This window comes from Falco naumanni, chromosome 3 (assembly GCF_017639655.2).
Source record: "Falco naumanni isolate bFalNau1 chromosome 3, bFalNau1.pat, whole genome shotgun sequence".
Lineage (NCBI taxonomy): Eukaryota > Metazoa > Chordata > Aves > Falconiformes > Falconidae > Falco > Falco naumanni.
In genome coordinates, this window is record NC_054056.1 from 103,880,277 (window position 1) to 103,888,241 (window position 7,965).

The following is a 7,965-nucleotide window of genomic DNA, read 5'->3' on the forward strand; positions in this document are numbered from 1 at the left end:
TGTTTTAGGTATGTATAACATGTTTAAAAATTTTTATAGATCTAATATATATTTTTAGTATATATATATGAAACGTGGTTTTATATGCATTATGTTTATATAGATAATGCTGTTTTTCTCTGTTGTAGATGAATACGTAAGACTGAAAGATATATGTATATATTATATATAATATATATATATACCCCCCAGTATTCTATATGAAAGCACGTATGATCTATACAGGTGGGTTTTTGAGTGCACGCACTGGCAGTGATCGGCTCTGCACGGAGCGCTCCCGCGCCAGGGGTTCTGCATTCCAGCCCAAGCCCCGCGGTACCCTCCCGGCCAGGCTCACTCTGAGCCCAGCTGCGGCTCGCTTTGCGAATACGGGACATTCTGTGTCAGGCTGGGGACGCCTTTGCCCTGTGCTGCGGCGCGTGTGTCTCGAGGCGCTGATTGTCATACTGCCAAGTCCGGGGCATGGCTGGGCAGCTGGGAGCAGCTCCGCTCCCATGGGAAGTGGGAAGGGGCGGCTGGCTGTCGGGGTGGGGTGGCCATTGGCCTCGCCCCGGGGGCTGAAGGCCAAAGAGAAGAGCGGTGGCGAGCGGCTGGCTGCGGGGCCGGGATAAACTGCCCTAACCTGGGTCACGTTGCCAGCCATTCCCTGGCTGCACTGCCTGCCACCGCGGGGTGTTGGCATCATCTGGCACTTGCGTCCGCCTCCGCGGTGTTGTGTGTTCACCCTCAAAACCCCAAAGAACTCTAACCAAAACAAATGCTCGAGGCACAGGGAGGGCTGCGCGTGGCGCTGCTGGGGCTGAAGCAGTGGGAACGCTGCCAGGCAGGTGCCTGCTGATGCTGGAAGCTCCACACCAGAAATGCTGGCCACCCCTGGCCACCCCATCTCCATCTCCTGCTGCATCTCGCTTGGACGGGTGTTACACAGTGCTCAGTGGGAGGAAAAGTGAACCCCCCCAGCTAAAAGCTGGCATGTCTGAAAGGTGCTTGCAGCCCCTGGGGACAGAAAGCGCTTAAGAGTGGCAGTGAGCTGCAGCACATGCAAAACTTAAACCCCAAATACAAGAACACCAGGGCCGAGGTCTCCTCCCGCCCGTGTGATCCACGCCTTCTGGGCAGCGGTTCCACCTTCCCTCGCAGGCAGTACCAGCTATTTTTTGGGTGTCAGGGGATATTGTTTAAGCTGCAGGAGTGCTTTGGGCTGCAAAATCATCTTGGGCAGCTTTCTTCTGCAGTTTAAGTGCCCTGTGCCTTCAACAAGCCAGCATCATCCAGCAGCATTGCTGCAGGTGACACTGCCCTCCACACCAGGAGACCAACAGTGGAGCTGCCTGGGGTGAGGCAACCTCCTAACAGCATCATTGAGCTTGGTGTGTCCTCAAAAGGCTGTGGCCACGTGTCACCCACGTCCTGCCCTGCAGAGTGGGTTAAGCCAGGCAGATCCATGTCACTGAAAATACCTTCATCCTTTTAATGAGGATTGCTCTGCAACTCTGAAGTGCAGGTCGAGTTTGGTCTGCAGAAGGGGATGGAGAAAGAAATGAGTGCTAGGGAAGGCAGACACAGGGTTTGATTTGTCCTATCTCTTTTAAAAGCCATCGTGATCTGGGGTGATAACCTGAAAGCACCGTCAAACCCTTCGGATCAGCCAGGGAGCCGCCAGCAGTCTGCAGCAGGTGGTCAGCTGCTGACTGAACGCACCGTGTCAGACCATGAGCCGGCAAGAGCCGTGGGTTCCACCGAGCAAGGGACTTGTTAAAACCTTTGGAGATTTTAACACGGCGTAGCAGGAAAGCTGCTGCCATCGGCACCGTAGGACAGCCTGAACCCAAGCTAAAAAATTTTATGGTTGAAAAAAAGAACAAAAAAAGGAGAGCGAAGCTTGCTGTGCAGAGCCGCAGGTGTCAGGGTTAGCCGGGCTGGACCAGCCAAAGGCGCTGACATTTTAGAAGTGGTGGCACAAGCAGAAATGGGAGCTGCTGCTCTGGAACACGGACCCTTTCCCTGGAGACCAAAATAGATCTGCTTGCAGCTGAGCTGCTCTGCTCCCGCCGGCCAAGTGCAGCAGCCATGGTCTGCATGGAGCGGGTTGTGGAGGGGCGGCTTGTTTGAGGGCTTCTCCGACAAGTGCGCTTCCACACGGGGTGTTGTAAGTCAGCAGCCTCCTTTACTTATTTAAGCCTTTACTCAGCAGGTACCATAAGCATTTAAACTCTGCCTTCAGTCCTCCGCAGGCCATTGACATGCAGGGGTTAACGAAGCAAGGGCAAACCCATGCACGTGCCTGGGAAGGTGCACAGATTTGCAGAGGAGCCCTGCCCCTGCAGAGGCATAGGTTTTGTCCGGAGCTGGTACATCTGTAACTGATTGTGGCTCCGTGTTTACAGGTCTGGGAATCGGCAGCAGACGGATTAAAAGCAGCATGTTTAGCTGCGAAAGGAAAACATCCCTCTTCCTACACCAGCGCAGTGGCTTTTGCAGGGGCCTCACTGCAGCACATCCATGTCCATCACGGCCAGTATTACCAGCTTTGTAGAAACCAGTCGCACGCAGCTGGCCTGGTGTGCACATGTACATGCACATTGCAGAGGCATCAAAGCAGCCTCTTATGCCTTCTTCTGGAGCTCCTGCACACAACCTCACCTCCCCAGCCTTGAACCCCTCCAAGGCTATGCTCTTCACTCTGAGGAGTGTGGTTCATCTCAGGGCACGCAGTAACCAGGCAGGGTGGCTCTGCCATTGCCCACAGCTGGTTGGAGCCGGGGTGGATGCACCACAGCACAGTTTCGAAGGGAAAACCTGAATTTTTGGGATGAGCTGGTTACAGAACAACATTGCCAAGTGGCCACAGGGTGCAGTTGGAAGCAGGCACAGTCCTGGGGCAGTGGTGCAGCTGCTCTGCACTGGGGGTAGTGAGGACGGTATTCCAGCAGTGTCTTGACTTCAACCTTGTGTAGACTCATGGTCAGCACATATAGATACCATAGGGGAAAGCTAACGCTGGAAATCACCTCTAGCAGTGAAAATGGGCACCAAGGCTGTGGGTGAAGGGTGCTGCACTGGGCAGCGTGTAACAAAACCCAGCAGCATTGGTTTACAGAAAGACAACGGGTTCTTGTGTATTAGTTGTGAGTCATTCGGGTTCCCACAAGTAAGGAAACCTTGGGAGAATTATCATTGTGGTCATTATATCATAAATGTCTGCATTAAAGAATGCATTTCCCACACAGGAATAAAGCCAGGACCCCTCTTTCAGAGCAAACCCTGGGCAACAAACCCTCATTCGGCACATCTTACAGGATCCTGCCCACGCCACAGACTCGGGCCATCCCAGATATGCTCCCACCACCTGAAGGGGAGAGATGAGGAGCCCGTGTTTGGCTGTGCCAGCATGTGCTCTCAAACCTCAGAAGTAAACATGTCTGTCTTACCCAGAAAATGATCCAGCTGATGGATATTTCCTCAGGGAGACAGGTCTGGTAGTCTCTGTTCCCCTGCCATCCCTGGCTGGGCATGCCGGCAGCTGAGCTGGCACGTTGGTGCAGGAGGGTTTGCCATCTGGCAAAGCCACGTAGTGATGATGATGGGCATCTAACTTCATGAACAATGAGTCATGGTGTGGCCAAGCTTTATTTTCCTACACCTCTGTTCCCTGAAAGCAGCAACTCACCGAGCGAGAGCAAATGCCAGAAATAAGCTTGGCTCACTGGCATGTGCGTTACAGGGATGCTTTGGGGGAGCTGGTTTTCCCCTGGGACCCTCTGTTCTCCTGTCTGGATGCTCACGGGTATCCTGTGGAGCCTTACTTTTCTCAAGAGAAAACAGAAAAATCTGGCATGTGAAGGAAACCTGTAGAAGAGCAATTCAGGTGATAGGATGAGAGGAAATGGTCTCAAGTTGCACCAGGGGAGGTTTAGGCTGGATATTAGGAAAAAATTCTTCACCAGAAGGGTGGTCAAGCATTGGAACAGGCTGCCCAGGGAGGTGGTGGAGTCACCATCCTGGGAGGTATTTAAAAGATGTGTAGATGTGGCACTTAGGGACATGGTTTAGTGGTGGTCTTGGCAGTGCTAGGCTAACAGTTGGACTCAGTGATCTTAAAGGTTTTTACCAAAACTAAATGATTCTATGATTCTTAAAATTCAGTAGGTCTACCCTGGATAAGGCCTCACTTTGGCCCCAGGCATGGGAGGGGACCCTCCTGCCCCTGCCTGGCAGCCTCCCAGTGACTACCTGTTGGACATGGGTCCTTCAAGGTACCCAACAGTAAATCTCTTTGGGATCCTCCTGGAAGAGGGATGTCACACAAATGCCAATGACATAAATGCCTCTCACCACGGACTCCTGCCTGTGCATTACCAGATCCTGGCTGCAGGTGGGCAAAACACAGGTCTAACAGCAGTGACAGTGGCACCTGGTGAGGTACACTGTTCTTCTCATCTTCAAAGCATTAACTGGTGGGAATTAATCCTCATACCAGGCAGATGAGTCTCATGACCCTTGCTCCACAGAGAGACAGAGTAAATGATGTGATGAAGGGTGAATCAGGTCATGGCTGCAATGAAATCACGGCAGTTCCTGCTTGCCCATCCCATGACCATTAGGCCCTATGTACTCATCAAGGAGGCAGCTGGCATCCAAGGCGGTGCGGGAGCCAGCCTCTCCTCTGGTGGCAAGTCACGCAGCTCACAGGTAGGTGCTGGGCCATGACTCACCTTTGGAAGCAAGTTCCAGCGCTGGATGTGGCTGGGGAGTTGTAGGGTGTATCCTCTAACAACTTGCTCTCAAGGTCTGATGGTACAAGACCACCCAGTTAAGGATGCTGGAAGGCTGAAGGAAGCAGCTTCTGGCAGGATTGGGGCGCCAAACTTTTTCTTTGTCATCTTTGAAAGTCTGAGCCCAAGATTTTAACCCTCTGGATGGGGTCTTGGCTGCTGACGCTGGGGTCAGAGGGTCGTTTGTGTAAACCACTACTGGGGACTCAAGCCAGGAGACTGGCCCCGAGGGCAGATTTGGTCTCACCAGCTGCTGCTTGACCTTGGGTGAGTTACTTGATCTCCCCAGGCAGAAGCCTACTCCACACTGAACTGGGAGCAGCGCAGAGCAGCAGCTCCTTGAGAACTGGAGGGAGAGGAGCAACATAGTTTCCTGGGCAAATACCTGGAAGCGGTTTTAGTGTGAAAATAGAAAATACTTAGGAAAAGTAAAATGATACTCTGGCTTTACCTTGGTTAACAGAAATGTACCCCTAAATGCAGGGTGATGTGGTTAGGATGGATAACAGGGAAGAGAAAGCCGCAATAGTACTGGCAGTTCCCCGTGCACAAAAGACAAACAGCGGGGTGTTGTCTGCAAGCCAACTTCCACGTACGTCACGCGATGGGCCAGCCTGCCCTCCCTCCTCCCTGCACCATAGGTAGATCTAAAGGAGGAAAGAGCCTGGAAGCAAATTCATGTTAGCAAACTGAAAAGAGGAGCAGACTGAGGGACTCGTGTCTTGTCAGATTGGAAGTATATCTGGAAATTATTTCTTGTGTATAGTAAATTGTGCATGATGTAGATGACAGCAGGCTTGGGGATTTGATTTCATAGAAAATATATATTTTCCATGTCAAAGGGCGTCCCCACCTCCCGCCTGTTGGGTTCAGCCCAGGATTTTGCAGCCAGGAGTTGTTAGTACTTGACATTCAGTTCCACAATGGAGAAGAGCAGGAGTTCAGAGCTACAGTGGGCGAGCAGCCAGCAGCGCCTGAACTGGCCATGGCGACAGTCCTGCAGGACACATGTTTCTCTGTGGGACAGCAACGTACCAAGCCAAGAGCTGGATCAACTTCAGGACCTCCCTGAGGTCTATGGTGGTGCGTGTGCTGCACTGCCGGTGCTGGGGAAATCAAAAGGCACCGAAAGGCACTAAACTCTGAGGCTATCACGCCTGTGAAGATCAAGTCAGAGGTGAGGTGAGCTTGGCCTGGCTTTGGCCATGGCTGACCTCCTAGAATAATCAGTGAGCTCCTGTAATTACCCTGGGGACATCACATAGTGGCCATGCCTTTCAGCTCTTCTGTCCTCCTTGGGGCACATCATGGCTGTGGCTCTTACAATGGGTCTGAAGTTTGTTACTGGCACTGCAGCATTTTCTGTGGGTTTTGTGGCCCCCTGTGCAATGAGCATCACTGTCTGGTTGCCCTCAGTCTCGGGGGACCCAACTGGGTGACCCAAATTCTCCCTTTTTTTGCCCACTGCTCTCGTTCTCTCTATGGCTGTTACAGGGAGGTGGCTAACACCGCGTACTTCCTTTTGCAGCCTCCTTGCATCCTAATTTTCCTGTCTCCTAGAGGATTTGGAGCCTTCAGAGGTGGAATGATGGTACAGTCCAAGAGTAGAGCCTGCTGCAGAGGACGGATGTCCCTGGAAGGAAAGGTAGGAATGCAGATGGAAGGAATGGAGTGTGAAATTTCTACCCTTCTGTCCCTCCAGCAGCCTGCAGAAAGCAGCTGCTTCCATCGCATGAAGAGCCATCATCCCCAGGCAGGGCAGTTTCCGAAGGTGAGAGGTGGCCCCAGGTGAGGTCTGGGAAGGTGCCGGGGGGTTACAGCCCTGCCCACTGGGTGTGCTGCTGCTCCAGGCCCCTTCAACATGATGGGGGACAAAATCTGAAGGTAACCCTTTGCTGTCGGGCCATACAGCACATCTACCCTCTCTCACAGGCTCTGAAAGGAGCTGTTTTTTCTCACTGGCTGTTAAGCGAATGCGATTTCATGGTCATGCTATAGAAACCACCGCAGCAGAAGCAGCCTGGGAAGTTTTTCCTGGCTAGATTTGAAGGTACCCCTTAGCTGACCCTTTTGTCCTTTACATGTTTCTAGCTCAGAACTACCTGTAGTACAGAACAGCTAATTTTTCCACATGTGAGAAAAGTCCTCTCTTGCACCAGCAGCTGCTTCCCACGAAAGCCAGAGCTTCAGCTGCTCGGTCGCAACACAGAGCCCACAGGGGTTTCTGAGGATGCTTGCCTCCATGTCTGTGGCAAGCTCCAGCCTGGGTTGCCCTACATTTTGCTTACCTCAACACCACCCTGCCAGTGTCAGTGGGATGCAGCCAGCATCCTTGCCTGATGGGTCGGGCCATACAAAGCTGCTCCGGGGTGGCTGGGTCTCGTGGGTGGCCACTGCCCTGCGCAGCCGTGGGAGCTTGTTGCAAAGGGCAGTGGGGCCATTTGCTGTGTAAAACTCCCCGTGGAGGGAGGAGCACGGTTATTAGAGAGTTCCGATCCTTCTCCCGGTTGGTAGGATACACAAGTTTTCCTAAACACAGCCTGTCCAGCTGCATTCCTGAAGCACAAATTCCTTGCCGGCGTAGCTCACCCGGAGCGTGGCCAGGAATAGTGCTGCGGCTTTGTGTGGGATCTCTCCCAAATACATCTTTAATTGAACAGGGCCATTTGGCCCATGTGCTTGAACTCAGACCAGGAGAGAAGTTTTGTAATTACTGGTCTTTTTGCCATTTTCTACCCAACACCATCTATTCTTTATCCCTCACATGTATGACTTAGAAGCACCACCGCTTTCAGCTTTGTTTTCTGTTTCTCAAGCATCTGATGGATGCTGTGCATGTACCACTGCCCTCTATAGGGCTGTGCATCAGGCCAGTGCAGGTGCCAGTGAGCAGGGACACTGGTGGAGCCACTTTCTTGAGATAATATAGTTAAGGCTTGTTGTCGTGCAGCTGGAGGTACTAATTTCTGTCTCTAAATTCACATAGCTGAGATTCAGCTGGCTACTCCTAGCCGCAAAGAATGCTTTGCTGGAAGGGTAGTTGCCAGCTTTCTGATTTTTATCGTAAGTCTTGTGATAGCTAGCTTTCCTTTGACAGCACCGATATCTGGAGCATGGTTTTGGGCTGAGAAGCTCAGCTTATGTTTAAACGCAGAATGCACATTTGCAGCCCTGTCAGTCGCAGAAAGAA